The sequence below is a fragment of the Carica papaya genome, chromosome 9 (genome assembly GCF_054855325.1).
Source record: "Carica papaya isolate Zhongbai chromosome 9, ASM5485532v1, whole genome shotgun sequence".
NCBI classification, from domain to species: Eukaryota; Viridiplantae; Streptophyta; class Magnoliopsida; order Brassicales; family Caricaceae; genus Carica; species Carica papaya.
Genome location: NC_142317.1, coordinates 22,474,442 through 22,493,248, shown reverse-complemented (window position 1 = coordinate 22,493,248; position 18,807 = coordinate 22,474,442). Strand labels below are relative to the sequence as shown.

The 18,807-nt window shown below is 38.2% G+C and overlaps 1 pseudogene; it reads left to right on the top strand.

The window, feature by feature from the left end:
- Window positions 1-18,807, top strand: part of LOC148240191 (neutral/alkaline invertase 3, chloroplastic-like) — a 66,550-nt pseudogene that overhangs the window by 30,800 nt on the left and 16,943 nt on the right.

The following is an 18,807-nucleotide window of genomic DNA, read 5'->3' as shown; positions in this document are numbered from 1 at the left end:
GTAATGGAGAATATTACTCTCGATTACTTTGCTATTATAACAAATACAGTTTCTTTTTAACTAATTCTATTCGTTATTAAATTAATTAAGAATAAAATAAGATTTATATTTTTCTTTAATTACTGTAACTTAACTAAAGTAATTATAATCCTTTATTTAATTTATAAAAGTTAACTTCAATACTTAATATTTCACTATTAGTATTTTATCTATTTTCATTTCTTTCAATAACAATATTATAAAGTAATTATGTTTTCTTTTGTTGGGCAGATGGGGTGGATGAAAGCTTCTAAAAATCAATACCAATAAATTCTCTGCAGGTTGTAATAAATATTCCTTTTTTATGTAATAAATATTACTTTTTTTTATGTTGGTGGTGATGCCATGATTAAATTGACTTAAATCTCAACATGCCTATTATGTTTTTAGGCAAAAAAAATAGTTCATGATTATTAGGTTCCCTTAGTTGAGGGAACTATAGTAGATCAAAATCTCGACCTAATTTTTAATTTTTTGATTTGAAACTCAAATTTATTTTGTAGAGATAGTTACAAACTAAAGGGTTTTGTTTCAAAAAATTATAAATTTTGTTGCTGTTGGTTGAGATGAATCATTGATATTTAATAGTTTCATGTAAAAGTATCTTGGTGATAAAAGATAAAAGAATTTACCTTAGATATTTACTTTCTATACAAATAGGAATTGAAGTTTCAGGATACATTATAAGGATTGAGGTGTGCACTAGGTCAATCGGATAAGGTGAGTATAGAAAAGAGCTTTTTGACATGTTAATTGCTTGATACAATTAGCTTAGCTATAGATCATAGATTTTATTAATTTACACAACTAGAAAAGTAAAAGTTAGAAATCTTTCAAGAAAATTTTAGGAAACATGCATTTCATGCACCAAAAATTACCCCATTAAAGTTTGTGACTATTGTTCATTTATCACAATTAAGCACACAGTACAATGAAGTTTTTAAGAATTTCCATAAATTATCATAAATATGGTGGTTTAATAGTTAAGATTCTTACATTTTTCTTGAAGACAAGAAGTCTGAATCTTATTAAAATATAAAATTTATCACTTTTGAGATGTAATTATATGGATTAATGATGATTTGTTTATAATATTTGATTCAATAGAATCAAAAGATTTAACTTATGACTGTGTTGATAGAGATATAGTAATTAAATTGAATTTTGTCCTAAAGAGTCATGATATATCTAAACGAAAATAATATTCTGTAACGACTAGATTCTTTTAATTAGAACAATTATAATAAGCGAAAATTCTGAATTGGCATTTTTCTTAAATTATTTATTAACATAAATATTAAAGAAGAAGAAATAGACTTAGATTTTATACTAAAATATTTATTATTAATTATTTTAATAGTAATCGTTCATGAATGATAAATCTTTTTTCATATAAGAACTCTTAACAAAAGAGGAAAGAGGAAAGGATTAATTTTCTTTTTAAATTCTATTTTGATTCTCGGTAGCTAACTCATCATTATATTAATAACTAATATTATTCATTATTTTCTTATAGTAATTATTTTTCAATTATAAATTTAAAACAAACAAAATATTATAATTTTCATTTCATTTATTTTTCAACTATTAGTTATCATAACCAAAAAACATTTTTTTTTTCTCATTTATATATATTTAGATATTCTCATGTATAATATGGCAATCATCATCATCATATCCACTTCCTATTATAAATTCCATTGAAAACTTTATAGTTATTTACCATTATATCAAGTTACAATAGCTCTTTAAATTTATAAAACGCACACTCACACACACACACATATATCTGTGTGTTTGTGTGTGTATTTCTCAAAAAGATCTGATGATAAGAAAACTTAAATAACTGTAGTTACTTTTATTAGGCATGTATCAATTATCAAATCAAAACAAAATGTAAGTAAATTTGTATTTCATTCAATTACAAGATGAAACAAATTAAAAAATAATAAAAATTGATAGAATCTAAAATTTTTTATTTTAATTTTACATAAAATTAATTTTCATTTATTAAAAATTATTTTAACATTTTACAATATAATTAAATATAATTTACCAAATTTTTAATATTTTATAGATAAATCATTTGTACTTTCACCATTATCTGTAAAAGTTGTATTTATAATTCGGACTATAAACTATACATTTTATATATTATTATTGATAAGTTGTGTTATTATTAGTGGATAAGTAATATATAATTAATAAAATATTCAAATTTATATTTTTTAATAAAAATTTGAAGAATCTCCCTTCTTTCCTGCTTCGGTTGAGATACTTGTAAGGATATTCGCCCATGACTCCGTTAATTTTTCCCCCTGTTCATCCTGTAACCATTTCCTCGTCGAAACGGGATTCTATCGGGATTGCGCGGAGGGACTCATCCCATTCCTACTGCAGTGGCACCGCACTGGAATGGATGTGGAGTTTGCAAAAAGATTCTGAATGCCCTAACTAACCGCACAAGAAGTAAAATAAAGGTAGGCATTCATACTTGAAGATTGCAAATGCAGATTCCCCATTTCTCAAGTTGAGCCTCTTTCTTCTGAATAGAGGCTTTCAGACATCAATTATCACCCGAACCCACAGACAACCCCCCATCTCAGCCATAGAAGATGAACTTATGTCATAGTCGACAAAGCCCCCAAATAGGTTCCCAAACTGCCTAGTCATTGTTTTCGATACACAACCCAAGGGAAGTGAGTGAATCTATACCTAGAAGAGGCTTGTGTCAATGGCTACTTTCATTGGATGTTTTCCCTCCCTAAGGTGGTGCACAACCAACAAGTTGTTGTTAAAAGTCCGTGGCCCTTTGTTGAGCACTCTCTGGAAATCCAATTAGCAGAAAAATCTGTACAAGTAATGGCCAGATATGAGATCAACAATATTTACCCCTCTTTGGACCTCCTCAGGTCTACTAGTGTATTCATCATTGATTTAAACTTCACAACCGCTTCCATCAAGAATCTTCCCACCAAACAGAGGTCATACGACTCTTGCTATTCAGGGACAAGTTCAGTTAAGTCCGAGCCCCCATCCTCCTCCTTTGCAATCAACAATGACACTACGCTATCCACCGTATCCATGGATCACCCCTTACGTGCCAATCGACTAACTATTGAGAGAAAAAACAATAACTTGTCTATGGTGTAAAAAGGTCTCACTACTGGAAACAATACCTCTTGTAAGAAAACAAAGCAAATGGAGAAGAGGGTCATCCAATATTGACTTGGTACTAGACCAAGTAAATTTTTATTTATATTCTATTTACATTTGTAAGTTTCAAAACCTAACCCTCTCAATAAATAAGGGAGGTAATTATGTAACGGCCCTGGAAATTTAAATGAAATATATGTATTAAAAATCTCAAATGCAGAAGCATAATAAAAATTTTGATTAACATCCCTTACACAATAACCAAAACGTACTCAAAACATGAAGGAACAAACTAACTAAAAGAGATACTCGAAATAAAAACTATAAATATAACTATAAAGTCTTTAGGCGTCTCCTTCGCCGTCTTCCTGCGGAACGGGCTCGGGAACAACATCTTCCTGATTTGAAATGGTTAAATAAGGGATGAGCTATACCAGCCCAATAAAGACATCACACTATCTCACTGCCACGGAAGTAAAGGTGGGTAGAAAACAAAAATGACTAATGGAGCATAATTTATAACAAACTCGTTTATTAACATAAAAACCTTTACTGTCCACTTACCTCGGTGAGATCCACGAAAACAACATATGAAAATAATAACCTTATAATATCATGAAATCATACACACTTTATAACATAACATATATCATACCTTTACATTTCAATCATGAGAAACCAGATTTCCTCTTTTACCAACCTGCTAGTATCCATGGGGATCCATAGGGGGACCCTACTACACGTGAACCATTAACATTTACAACCTGATTCCAGGGCCGTCCCCATACCCCGTCCGGTATGGGCGCCAAAACCATGAACCTCAATACCCCGTCCGGTATGAGGGTGAAACGGGCCGTCCCCATATCCCGTCCGGTGTGGGTGCCAAAACACATAAGGTCTCCATACCCCGTCTGGTATGAGAGACCACGTTCCCTACGGACCCGGTCCGTCCACCATCTCCTAGGATATCTAGTCAGGCTGTCAACATTTTCCACTTATCAATTCACATATCCTTTTTGATTTTTTTTTTCTTAATCTCAATCATCCAATCATACACAACATGTAAACCAGTAATTGACACCAAATAAGACAATACAGTACCCGGTTCACCATAATACAAAACATAATAAAAGAAACCATAGTTCATGCATACAAGACCATAACATAATTACATCAAACATCATGCTGCATTTAATACTGGAAATTAGATCAAACAATAACAGACCAACACTGTATCAGACTCGGGCTCCATTGGCAACATTAATCAATTATACATCTATAAAGTCACACAGTACATTTTAATTATTTATTCAGCTTTAATACCGTGATAGAAAATAGGGTGAGGGGTCCTTACTTGTTTCGGGGTCTGAATTCAACTCTACAGTGCGCCTACAGGCTGTTCCTAATTTTCCTAAATTTTTTTCTAAAAAACTAAAACGCACTACCGGTACCTGCACGTATCCCAAAAAAATTCCAAATTAGACCTAGGGCCCCTTTCAGCCAATATTAGAACTGTGGCATGGCGGCTTCACTGTGCTCCAGCGATGGCACCGCTGCTTGCGGCGGTGATCCGCCTCGGGTTGGCCATTTTCGGCCACACTTGCATCGTTCCCTGCGATAAAACAACCATAGGGCCCTCGGGGGGCCAAAAAATTACGAAAAACTGAAACTTACCTGCGACGTTGCTCTCGGGTGCGACAGCTCCTCCGACATTAGTCGCGTTTTTGATGTTTGGCTCTGATCAACCTGTTGAGAAAAGAACGGTGATCACAGTGGTCTAAAATTTGCATCGAACAGAGGCCGGAAAAGGCCTAATCGGAGGTAAAAACAGAGGGGGGCACGGCAGCGCCACTGGGATTCGGCTGGGTTTTTCGGCCGTTTAGCCGGTGGTTTGGCTTCGGTTTGGCCATAGGCAGACTCAGCATCGAAAAATGAGCCAGGGGGAGAAAATTTACCTCGATCAGCTGTCAGAAACTTCCCCAGTGCAACGGTGGGTGGCGGCGGCCCACTCCTCAAGCGTCTGATTCTTCTTCTCCGGCGAGGCACTGGCGGCTAGGGTTTTGTGGTCAGGTGTGGGTGGGGTTATTTATATCCTTTGCCTTTTAATCTCAACCGTCTATCAATATTAAATTTGGACTGTCCGATCGCGATTTAATTGGGATTAAATTTGGGCTGTCCATCGCGATGCAATCTGGGCCGTCTGTGCCTGATTGAATATGGACCGTCTGTACGCGTGAATCTGGGCCGTCCGTGCGCACGTTTGATCTGGGCCGTCCATTCGCGCGGGAACGGATCTAGGCCGTCTAATTGCGCGCACGCGGATCGCCCACGTAGTCCGTCCTGTGTCAGCACTTTATTGCCACGCGGCATTTTCTGGTTGGCTAGGTCTACTGACCGGGCCGCTGACGTGGGCGCTGACGTGGGTGCTGACGTGGCACAACTTTTCTAAATTGTGTTTTGACCTCCGATTTCTGATTTTCTTTTCAAAAACACCCCAGGAATCCAAATTTTCACCCCATTTTCTCAAAATCAATTTCAATTAAATTCAAATAATATTTTTACCCAATTTTATCATTATTATTATTTTTATTTTCATTAAATTAAATTAAATTGAATTAAATTAAATTAAATAAAAATCCAAAAAATTCAAATACAAGAAAAAAGAAAAATAAAAATAATAAGAAAAAAATTAGAATCACTTGAGTGTTACAACTCTCCGCCCCTTAAAGAAATTTGGTCCCCCAAATTTTCCTCTTACTCTTGGTTGAACAAATGGGGATACTGGGCTCTAAATTCTGATTCTAGCTCCTAGGTAGCCTCCTTGGGCGTGTGGTTCTGCCATACGACCTTTACAAAAGATATTTTTCGGTTGCGGAGTATTCTGCTCTTTCGGTCCGTGATACTGACTGGTACTTCTTCATAAGACAAGTCGTCTTGGATTGGAAGCGGTTCATGAGCCAAGACATGAGAAGGGTCCGGGTTATACTTACGTAGCATGGATACGTGGAACACGTTATGAACTCTGGAGAGCTCTGGATGCAGTGCTAGTCTGTATGCAGCAGTACCAATCTTGTCTAAGATTTCAAAGGGTCCAATATATCGGGGGTTTAATTTTCCCCTCCTGTCGAACCTATTAATTCCCTTAAAAGGAGTGACCTTAAGAAATACCCGATCGCCTTTCTCAAATGCTAGGTCTCTCCTCCGGGTATCTGCATAACTCTTCTACCTACTCTGAGCTGTCTGAATGTTCTTTCTGATTTTAACTATTTTGGACGTGGTCTCCTCTACCAACTCCGGGCCGAACAATCTTCTATCGCCCACTTCCTCCCAACAAATCGGTGATCTGCACGGGCGCCCATATAACACCTCATATGGAGCCATGCCGATGCTAGCTTGGTAGCTGTTGTTGCAGGCAAACTCTATCAGGGGTAGATGGTCATCCCAGTGGCCCCCAGAGTCCAGGACACAAGCTCGAAGCATATCCTCAAGCGTACGAATTGTCCTCTCTGATTGTCCATCAGTCTGAGGATGGAAGGCAGTACTAAGAGACAGCTTTGTTCCCATAGCTTGCTTGAAGCTACTCCAAAACCGAGAAGTGAACCTGGGATCCCTGTTGGATACTACTGTCACTAGAACCCCATGCAATCTGACTATCTCCCGGATATACATTCTTGCCAACTTGTCCAATGAATCGTTCATCCTGATGGCTAGGAAGTGGGAAGACTTTGTAAGTCGGTCAACGATTACCCATATGGCATCATGTCCTGAACGTGCCTTGGGTAGCCCTAATACGAAGTCCATGGTGATATGTTTCCACTTCCAATCCAGGATCGGTAAAGGCTGAAGTAACCCACTTGGGCGCTGATGCTCTACCTTGACCTGCTGACATACCAAGCATTTAGATACAAAGTCGGCTATGTGTCTCTTCATCCCATGCCACCAAAATCGGGGTCACATGCTTTGGTACATTTTGGTGCTTCCTGGATGTATGGCAAACTTCGAGCTATGGGACTCCGTCATGATGTCTCTTTTTAACTCACTTTCATCTGGGACACACACCCTGTCTTGGAAACGAAGTAATCCATCGGTAGAGATTTAGAATTCTGAGCTCCCTCCTTGTTCTGCATCCTTCTTGCGGGCTACCAGGGGGGGTCGACTGTTTGGGCTTCCCTTATTCTCTGGATTAACTCAGGCTGGACTGTCAGGTGGCCCAAACATGTGACTCTCTTCAGGTCATGAAGTCGAACCTGTTGTGTGGCCCCAATTGGTCTGCATTATGAAACCATCAAATGGGCTAAGATACCTGCACTTTTCCTACTGAGGGCATCTGCTACCACGTTGCCCTTACCCGGATGGTATAAGATATCACAATCATAGTCCTTAAGGAGTTCCATCCACCTTCTTTGACGCATGTTGAGATCCTTCTGAGTGAATATGTGTTTCAAACTCTTATGATTGATATAGATCTAAAAGGTCTCTCTGTACAAATAATGGCGCCAGGTTTTCAAGGCGTGAATGATTGCGGCAAGCTCCAAGTCATGGGTGGGATAGTTCTTCTCATGATTCTTTAGCTGTCTAGACCCGTATGCTATAACCTTTCCATGCTGCATTAGGACACAACCCAGGCCCAGATAGGAGGCATCACTATAAACTATATATCCTCCCGATCCACTCAGTAAAGGCAGCACGGGTGCAGTGGTCAGCCGCTTCTTTAATTCTGAAAATCTTCTTTCGCAGTCTTAATTCCACTCAAACTTGGCATTCTTCTTTGTGAGTCGAGTTAGATGAGCTGCTAGACTGGAGAATCCTTCAACGAACCTGTAGTAATAACCTGCCATTCCCAGGAAGCTACGGATTTCGTTAACTCATGTCAGCTTCTCCCAGCCAAGTACCGCTTCAACCTTTTCAGGATTTACTGATATCCCTTCCTTTGATATGATGTGTCCTAGGAAGGCGGTTTGCTCAAGCCAGAATTTACACTTACTCAACTTCGCATATAACCTCTTGTTTCTAAGGACCTGCAAAACTTGGGCAAGATGGTGAGCATGTTCTTCTCTGCTTTTTGAGTAGACTAAGATATCATCAATGAACACGATGAAAAATTGATCCAAGAATTCTCTAAAGACCCTGTTCATCATATCCATAAAGATTGCCGGGGCATTGGTTAGGCCAAATGACATGACCAGGAACTCATAGTGTCCGTACCTGGTTCGGAAGGCCGTCTTGGGAATGTCTTCTATTCTTATCTTCACTTGATGGTAACCTGATCGTAGGTCTATTTTAGAGAAGACTTGTGCACCCTACAGCTGATCAAAGAGGTCATCAATCCGGGGAAGGGGATACTTGTTTTTGACCGTAACCTTGTTCAATCCTCTGTAATCAATGCACAGTCTCAACGTTCCATCTCCCTTCCTTGCAAAAGTGACTCCAGCACCCCAAGGGGACACATTGTGTCTAATAAAACCACTGTCTTGCAATTCGGTGATCTGTTTCCTCAGCTCTTCCATCTCAATATGGCTCATGCGGTAAGGAGCAACCGAAATGGGCTGGGTACCTGGCTGTAGGTCTATAGTGAACTCAACTTCTCTGTCAACTGGCAGACTGGGCAGTTCGTTCAGAAACACATATGGGAAGTCTAGGACTACCGGAATCTCTTGAATACAAATTTTCTTCTTGGGCTTGCCTAGTCAAAGAAAGCAGCAAGATTAAGGCACTAGAAGTTAAGAAAACTTACCATCAAGGAATACATACTGAATAATTTTATTAATTTGTAAATGGCTCCTCGTTAGGAGGATTACATACAACTTTCTTGTTAAAGCAATCTATAGTGGCGTGATACGCCGCTAGCCAATTCATTCCTAAGATTACATCAAAATTCCCCATGTCTAACCCTATCAGGTCTACACTCAGTTTTTTATTTTCTATCTCCATGGCACAAGCCCTATAGATAGCTTTCCCTAGTAGTGTTTCACCCCCGCCAGTAGACACAAACAACAATGATTCAAGTTTATCAAGTGATACATTAATTTTGGAAGCAAAAGCATATGAAACAAAAGAATGCAATGCACCAATGTCAAATAAAAAATGAGCAATATGGTCACAGATAGTATACATACCCTGTACTACATCCGGGTCGGCGTCGGCGTCGGCATCCTGCTAGGTAAGGTTGTAGGCTCTGTCCTGGATAAGAGGCCTCCCTTGATTCTGGTTCCTCGGGCATTCTCTTGCATAATGCTGGGCACTGCCACAAATGCGACAAGTGTTGTTGAGGCGGTAGCAGGGTCGGTCCCCGTGATCTCTGCCGTAGTGCTGACAGATCTTCCCATGTGCTGCCCCTGGAGCCTGAGGAGGGGCCTGGATGGCTGGTCTTGGCCTCTTATTTAGTTGGGCAGGCGCAGTAGGTGCTGGCCTGCAGAACGGGGCTGAGGGTCGGGAACTCCCTCCTGGCTGAGGACGGGTGCTGAAGCTTCTTTCCACGATCTGTGCCTTTGCTAGGACTGCTGAATATGTCTTGAGCTCTAGTACTAACAAGTGTTGCCTGATCTCTGGGCGGAGACCCCACTGGAATCTCCTGGTCTTTCGGCCCTCATCCATCAATGTCTCCAGGGAGTATCGGCCCAGCTCTAGGAACTTATGAGCATATTCTAATACTGTCATGTTTCCCTGAACCAGTTGAACAGAATTTGTTTCCTTTAGGTGTCAGATGTGCTCAGGGAGATACTCCGCATGGAAGGCCGCTAAGAACTGCTCCCAAGTGACTGGTGTAGGAAGGGTGGTCTGCTTGAGCTCCCACCAACGTCCTGCTTCCCCTACCAACATGTAAGAAGCAAGGGTAGCTCTCTGCTCAGGAACTACTCCCAAGGTCCTGAAAGCTCTCTCAGTTTCCACTAGCCAGTACTGGGCCTCTTCAAAAGAGGATCCCCCTGCAAAGGTGGAGGGGTTCAATCTCCTATACCTCTCTGTGTAGCCTGGATCGATCAAGGAATGAGCGGGGTCCCGTGGAGGAGGGACTGGACCCGGCATGGGATAGACTGGGGGGTCTTGTGGTGGCACCTGCTGATATGCTGGGGGCACTGGCTCGTGCTGTGGCGGTGCCGGGTAGTTCCGTGGCTGGGGCACCAGGTTGTACTACGGCAGTGGTGCCGGGTGGTACGGTGGAGGAGCAGGCTCTTGCTGGGGCGGCTCAGGATCAGCCTGCTGTAGCGGAGGCTCAACCTGCGGTAGTGGAGGAGGGTCGGGTAACTCCCTCCTCTCCTCTCGCCCTCGCTGGGCAGCTATGAATCCTTCCATCATCTCAAATAACCTGTTTATATCCTCCCGAAGTGAATTATCCCGGGCTGCTCGGTTTAGTGGGGGTCTTCCTCTCCTTATCTCTCTACACCTGCATTTCATAAGGAATGGTTGAGTAACGGTTTATCGGTGAATATTTCTCTAAGCATTATTGTGTAAGGGATGGGTCCAAGGAACGTGGCTCTGATACCAACTGTAACGGCCCCAGAAATTTAAATGAAATATATGTATTAAAAATCTCAAATGTGGAAGTGTAATAAAAATTTTGATTAACATCCCTTACACAATAACCAAAACATACTCAAAACATGAAGGAACAAACTAACTAAAAGAGATACTCGAAATAAAAACTATAAATATAACTATAAAGTCTTTAGGCATCTCCTTCGCCATCTTCCTGCGGAACGGGCTCGGGAACAACCTCTTCCTGATCTAAAATGGTTAAATAAGGGATGAGCTACACTAGCCCATTAAAGACATCATACTATCTCACCGCCACGGAAGTAAAGGTGGGTAGAAAACAAAAATGACCAATGGAGCATAATTTATAACAAACTCGTTTATTAACATAAAAACCTTTACTGTCCACTTACCTCGGTGAGATCCACGAAAACAACATATGAAAACAATAACCTTATAATATCATGAAATCATACACACTTTATAACATAACACATATCATACCTTTACATTTCAATCATCAGAAAATAGATTTCCTTTTTTACCAACCTGCTAGTATCCATGGGGATCTATAGGGAGACTCCGCTACACGTGAACCATTAACATTTACAGCCTGATTCCAGGGCCGTCCCCATACCCCGTCCGGTATGGGAGCCAAAACCATGAACCTCAATACCCCGTCCGGTATGAGGGTGAAATGGGCCGTCCCCATACCCCGTCCGGTATGAGCGCCAAAACACATAAGGTCTCCACACCCCGTCCGGTATGAGAGACCACGTTCCCGATAGGGTTCCCTACGGACCCGGTCCATCCACCTTCTCCTAGGATATCTAGTCAGGCTGTCCACATTTTCCACCTATCAATTCACATATCCTTTTTGCCTTTTTTTTTTCCTTAATCTCAATCATCCAATCATATACAACATATAAACCAGTAATTGACATCAAATAAGACAATATAGTACCGGGTTCACTATAATACAAACTATAATAAAAGAAACCATAGTTCATGCATATGAGACCATAACATAATTACATCAAACATCATGCTGCATTTAATACTGGAAATTAGATCAAACAATAACAGACCAACACTGTATCAGACTCGGGCTCCATTGGCAACCTTAATGAATTATACATCTATAAAGTCACATAATACAGTTTAATTATTTATTTAGCTTTAATACCGTGATAGGAAATAGGGTGAGAGGTCCTTACTTGTTTCGGGGTCTGAATTCGACTCTACAGTGCGCCTAGAGGCTGTCCCTAATTTTCCTGAATTTTTTCTAAAAAAACTGAAACGCACTACTGGTACCTGCACGTGTCCCAAAAAATCCAAAATTAGACCTAGGGCCCCTTTCAGCCAATATCGAAATTCTGACACGGTGGCTCTGCCGTGCTCCGGTGACGACGCCACCGCTTGCAGTGGTGATCCGCCTCAGGTTGGACGTTTTTGGCCGAATTTGGCCACACTTGCATCGATCCTTGCGATAAAACAACCCTAGGGCCCTCGAGGGGCCAAAAATTCATGAAAACTCGAAACTAACCGACGGCGGTGCTTTGGGTTTAGCGGCTCCTCCGGTGTGAGTCGCGTTTTTGATGTTTGGCTCCAATCAACCTGTAGAGAAAAGAACGGTGATCACAGTGGTATAAAATTTGCATCGAACGGAGGCCGGGAAGGGCCTTATCGAAGGCAAAAATAGAGGGGGGACGCGGCGGCGCCGCTGGGCTTCGGCTGGGTTTTTCGACCGTTTGGCGAGTGGTTTGGCTCCGGTTTTGCCATAGGTGTACTCAGCATCAAAAAACGAGCTAGGGGGAGAAAATTTATCTCGATCAGTGGTCAGAAACTTCCCTGGTGCGGCGGCGGCTGGCTCCTCCGGCGTCTAGTTCTTCTTCTCCGGCGAGGCATTGGCGGCTAGGGTTTTGTGGTCAGGTGTGAGTGGGGTTATTTATACCCTTTGCCTTTTAATCTCAACCGTCCATCAAGATTAAATTTGGACCATCTGATTACGATTTAATTGGGATTAAATCAGGGCCGTCGATCGCGATGCAATCTGTGTCGTCTGTGCCTGATTGAATCTAGGCCGTCCGTACGCGTGAATCTAGGCCGTCTGTGTGCATGTTTGATCTGGGTCATCCGTGCGCGCGGGGACAGATCTGGGCCGTCCAATCACGCGCACGCGGATCGCCCACTTGGCCCGTCCCGTGTCAGCGCTTTCTTGTCACGTGGCGTGTCTTGGTTGGTCGAGGCTGCTAACCGGGCCACTGACGTGGCTGCTGACGTGGGTGCTGACGTGGCACAACTTTTTTAAATTACGTTTTGACCCCCAGTTTCTAATTTTATTTTTAAAAACACCCCCAGAATCCAAATTTCCACCCCTTTTTCCCAAAATCAATTTCAATTAAATCCAAATAATATTTTTACCTAATTTTATCATTATTATTATTTTTATTTCATTAAATTAAATTAAATTGAATTAAATTAAATTAAATAAAAATCCAAAAAATTCAAATACAAAAAAAAGAAAAATAAAAATAATAAGAAAGGAATTAGAATCACTTGAGTGTTACAAATTAACTCTAGTTTGTGGAACGAAGGAATCATCAGGGTAGATTCATTTTTATGGTAATGGACATTTGGTATTCAGTTTTTGAGTTTTTGGAGTTTGCAACTTTTGTAGCAAAAGAGTGGTTATATAGAATAATTCTGCATATGATGTAATAGGGCCTTGTTCCAGCAACTATGCTGGTAGTGAAATTATAAAATTAAATAAATTTGGGAAACAATAGTGGAAGTTTAAATTAAGTACTTGACAAGCTTGATTTAAATTGATATCATATCTTCGTGTTTCTCAAGTGAGTTTCTGGCATGTGTAATAAGTATATGATTCTAGTCTGGTCGATTCAAAAAATGTTCAACTATTAGAATTGTTACTCAATGTATTTTTTTGTTACTTTCGAATGGTGTAATTCCCCAAAATGATGGAGATTGTATAGTTTATAACATATATTTTTTGGAGATAGTTCATAGCTTACATGTCTGACACCATAGAGTTTTGGTTTGTGCATTAAGTATGTTTCTAACATGGTGGTGGAAATAACAGATTATGATCTGACTCACTAGCCTACATGAATCGGCTATTATTTAAATTTATAAGTTGGTAACTGACATATCTTATTTATTTACCTTCTTTTCTATGGCATCCCCAATTAATCCTTAATTTTTATTTCTTATAGGCACTATTTTATTCTGCCTTACTCTGTGCCCATAAAATGCTTACTCCAAAATGGATCAGTGAATCTTATCCGGGCATTGAATAATTGCCTACTTGCTCTTTTATTCCACATCATGGAGTATTATTGGATTGATTTGTGAAAACTGAATAAGATTTATCGTTACAAGATTGAGGAGTACTCATATGATGCAGTTAATAAGTTCAAAATTTACCCAGATCAAATTTCTACGTGGTTGGTGGAATAGATGCCTAATAAAGGAAGTTATCTAATTGGAAACTTATAGGCAGTATATATGGATTTCCAATTTTTTTCTCTAGGAAACATGTGGTCTGTTGTAGTAGTTTGGCAACATCTAATCAGTCACATGCCATACTAGATCTTATTGAAGTGAAATGGGTAGATTTGGTAGCAGACATGCCATTCAAGATATGTAATCCCACTTTTGAAGGTTAGGAGTGGAAAATAATCACTGGTAGTGATCCTAAGAACACATAAGATATTTGCTCTCGTATTATTTATTTATGATCTATCTCTTCATTATCTTCAGTATTTCTCACTACATTTCTTTCTGATGCAGGCCTTGGTCTTACCACAATGGTGGTTCTTGGCCAACTCTGCTATGGCAGGTTAGTTTGTTATGCTCAAATATTCTCTCTGTTGCTAATGTTTTATTCATTGCTCCAAAAAACCCTTTGTAGAAGTTATATTTAGGTATAAGTTTCCTGAGTTATCATGCTTGAATCCAATAGGATATGCTACCTCGTGATGTTTTATAAAATAAAGCAATAATGAAGGAATGTTGACAGTGCGGCTTAACATTTTAAAAATGGACTTTTTGTAGCTTATTGTTGCAACCATAAAGATGAAAATACCATAAATCACTGCAAGAGCTATTGAAGTTGCTTAAAGACGCATATCAAGAGACAAGTGGCTTGAATACTATGACTAAAAAGAGGAAGGTTCATCAGGAATTAAGCACGGTTATTCCAGACATGGTCAATTGTTGGATACCTTGTGGCTAAGCTTATACTTGCAGACCAACTGCAGCCAAAATTCTGATAACTGAAGAGGATTCTGAGCTTATCAATGCCTTCTCTTGCATGATAAGTGCTAACCCTAAGAGAAAGTGTGGTTAGAAGAACTCCCAAAAGACTTACATAATATAAGATTCTAAAGCTACTTTTATACAAGGATAGGTAACTTCAATTTGCGGCTCAACTTACCTATTTGAAAAACTTAAATGTATAATGGTGATGATAACAATGGTTTATTTTTAATTTTATTTTGGGGTTAAAGCTTTTGAGCAGTGATTCGAGTATCATAGGATCTTAATGTAAAGATGATTTGTTGATTTACGATTAGCATTCGCTTGAAACATCTTCCTGGATTGGAGATTAAACATATTATTTCCTTTTTATAGACTTTATATGTAACACCCCACAAACCTTTGCATTTAATTTGTAATTAGGAAATCCCTATTTATTCAAGCCCTAAGGTGACTTGAACTCTTTTAATTATTTCGTAATTTTTATATCGCATTTCATAAATTTAATTCACATTTTTAATTTTATTATGAAATTTTGATTTTTATTATTTTTGTCAATATTATTTTATTCTATTTTAAAAATAAATTTTCAGGAGAAGAGACAAAAAAAGGGGTAAAATCCCACGGGAATATACCTAGGGGAAAAGACCCACGCGGGCATTGCACACCTCGTGCGCATGCGTGCGTGCGGCCAACATCGGAGGTGCACAATGTGTGCACGTCCCATCATCGCAGGGCATGAGGTCAGTTTGCGCGCGCAGACAGGCACGACACCGTGTGCCCTATGCATACGCCGTCCACGTTGTACACCCTGCATGCAGTAGGATAAGCCAACGCACCTGCAGGCTAGGCATGCAATGCGCAGCCAACTGGGGAGGAACACTATTGCCTCGGGCAGTGTGCTGCCACCACCTTGGGTGTCGGGCACTGCCTCGGCTCGTGCGCACCACTAGTTGGGTGGTATGCCATTGTTGTCTTAAGAGTGTGCCACCATCAGTTGGGAGGCTTTCTTCGTTTTTTCACCACAGTCGAGTCATGTCACATCACTTCTTTCTCATTTAACTCTCCCTTTCCTCACTAGATTTTGTCATTTGTTTCAAATTTTATGGTCCCCATTTTCTATAAATTGGGACCCCTCTCTTCAATTTTTCTTATCACTTCCATTTCATTCTTCCATTCTCCAAGAGCTTAGGAGTGATTTATGTTTTTTTCGTCCCCCATCTGGTCCAGAAAGACGTGAGAGGACCGCTCCCTGTGGATGATGGTGTACCCTCTGACGAGAGTGGTGCTGCGAATTATTTAATAGGGGTCACCTTTGGTTAAATACTGTCGTGGTTATAAGCTATCTAATAAAACCACTGTGGTTGGCACGGTCGTTGTCATAGATCATGTCATGGTTTGGCAAGCCGAAAATGTGTTATTGGTAAATTACTGTTATATATCTGATCTGATCATTCCACGTGAGTAGTCAAAAATTCGTATTTGCCCTCAGTAGATGGAAGTTGGAATGACTTCCCGAAGCATGACATAAAAATCTAAGTATATCATGATTTATTTGATTTTCTCTATTATGAACATGATTGATTTGATTGTTATGACTATGATATGATAGATTTGATGTTTTTTTAATAAATAAATTATTTTCATAAATAAGAAAGGACCCTGATGTGACCCCTGATGGTAAGTATTGATGACATAATTATTCACTTTTAAAATCTTATGATGTTATTTAAATATTATTTTCCTTACTGAGTATATGGAACTCATCCCTTTTCATGTTCCCCCCCTAAGATGAGGAAGATAGTGAGGAACAGATCGCTGACCTACCCTTTGAAGTTTATAAGGATTTCGTGGATCCACAAACCTTGACGGCATGACTTGTCCCAAAATTTTTTAATGAGTCCATTCACATAGTAAAAGAAGTGGCCCTTTTTGTATTTTGATATGTTATATTTTGTTGCAACTTCTGGCCTTAGTTATATATGTATAATTGGAACTCATATATTTTGGTAAGGAATTTATAATAATTTGCTCCGCTACATACAATTATCTATCATGCACTTGTAACCTATTTCTGCATCTGGCACCCTTATAACTTAATTAGCATTTGAGATGTCACATTATATCATATACATAGTACTATAGGAGTGAAAGGCATTCTTTTGAAGAGTTAACTGTAAATCGAGAATATTCTTATATTATTTTAACTTTATTATTCGATTATGACATTTTCTGTATCTTGCATATCATTTTTGATTGGTTATGGCTTTTTTCTGTCTCGTAAATCGTCACCATGATATCTAAATTAATGTTTGACAATAGAACTTTTTAATATATTCCCTCGGTTGATTCCAGATTAGTCGAAAAAATTCAACTGGCATGTAAAATATTACTTGAGAGAGTGATTAGAGAGTGATGATAAGATATTTCTTGCAAACTAATATTTGTATTCATTGCATATTTTTGCATTACTACAGACTTGTAAGTTTTTAGTTCTGAGCATCAGCTCATAGAGGAAACTAAACATACAGCATTCAACAACTTCTACTTCATCTAGTTCTAGCATTAGCCACAATCCTTCTCTCAAACTGTACCACAAAAAATATCAAAAATAAAAAATAAATAAATATATTTCTAGCGACAATAGAAATTAACCTCATATATATGGTATATATTTTCAATTTATAAATGAATAAATTACATAGAAATTTTTAGTTTGTGGGTCAAATTATACTACTCATTGAGAAACTATATTGTAAAAATAGATATAGTATAGTATAGTAGTAGAAGTTAAAATATTTGTATATGTATCTAATTGTTCCATTTGCTTTAATTTCTAAACAAGCTTCATCATTTTCTTAAGAAATTTAATTGCTACATTTCTCCCATATTTTATAATTTAACAATATATCACAATTTTAATATTTAAACTCTCTCATTTATGTTTTTTGAGAACTAAATTCTAATTGATCTTCCTATATATGAAGAATTATGAAATAAAATTTCATTCAATGAATTCAAGCTAAAAATATAAGTGGTTCAAAAATAAAATTAATGAATATATACCTCATTCAACATGTAAAGGATTACTAGTAATTGCACAAAAAGTAAAAATTGAATCAAATGAACAAGATAGATTTAATACCGCTTAATGTAAGTACAGATATATACTTTTGGACATATTTAATTTACAATGTAATTTATGTTTTTTTGTTATTTAAGGTAAAGAGGTAATTTCATAGAAAGTCAAATATGTGCTTTGTGTTATTTAGCGGTCTGAAACTTAGGAATCATTGGAAGAATATGATTCCTTATAATGAATCTACTTTATAATTACTACCTAATTGTGCGTTATGCATTAGGAAAAAAAAAGAGAACTTAACTTTATAATACTACCAATCTAACTCTTGTTTTTCTATCTTATATCCTTATGTTTTTCCTCTTTCTCCCAATTATTTTTTGACTCTTCTTATATTTCTAAATCACCTAAAATTGATCACATCGTAAAACAATAATAAATGGGAGGATAAGATTATAAAGAAATTATATTGTGGTGAAGAAATTAATAGAGTTAATTTTATAAAGAAACTATTTTATTGTTTCCCATCTGAACATTGCATCATAGATATAAATTATAGCATTAAAGAAAGATTGAAAGAAAATCAAAAAGCATCAAGAAAGAAAAAAAAAACTACAAGTGTCATAATTTATTTTTGAACTTATGTAATCAAATATTTTAGAGTTTTAACATTATTTTCATTATGTTATCTATAAAAAAAACTATTATGAGATTAGACTTAAAGAATATCTAAATTTAGAAAATTGAATGCTTATTAGAAGTCAAAGTTTAGAGATTTTTTT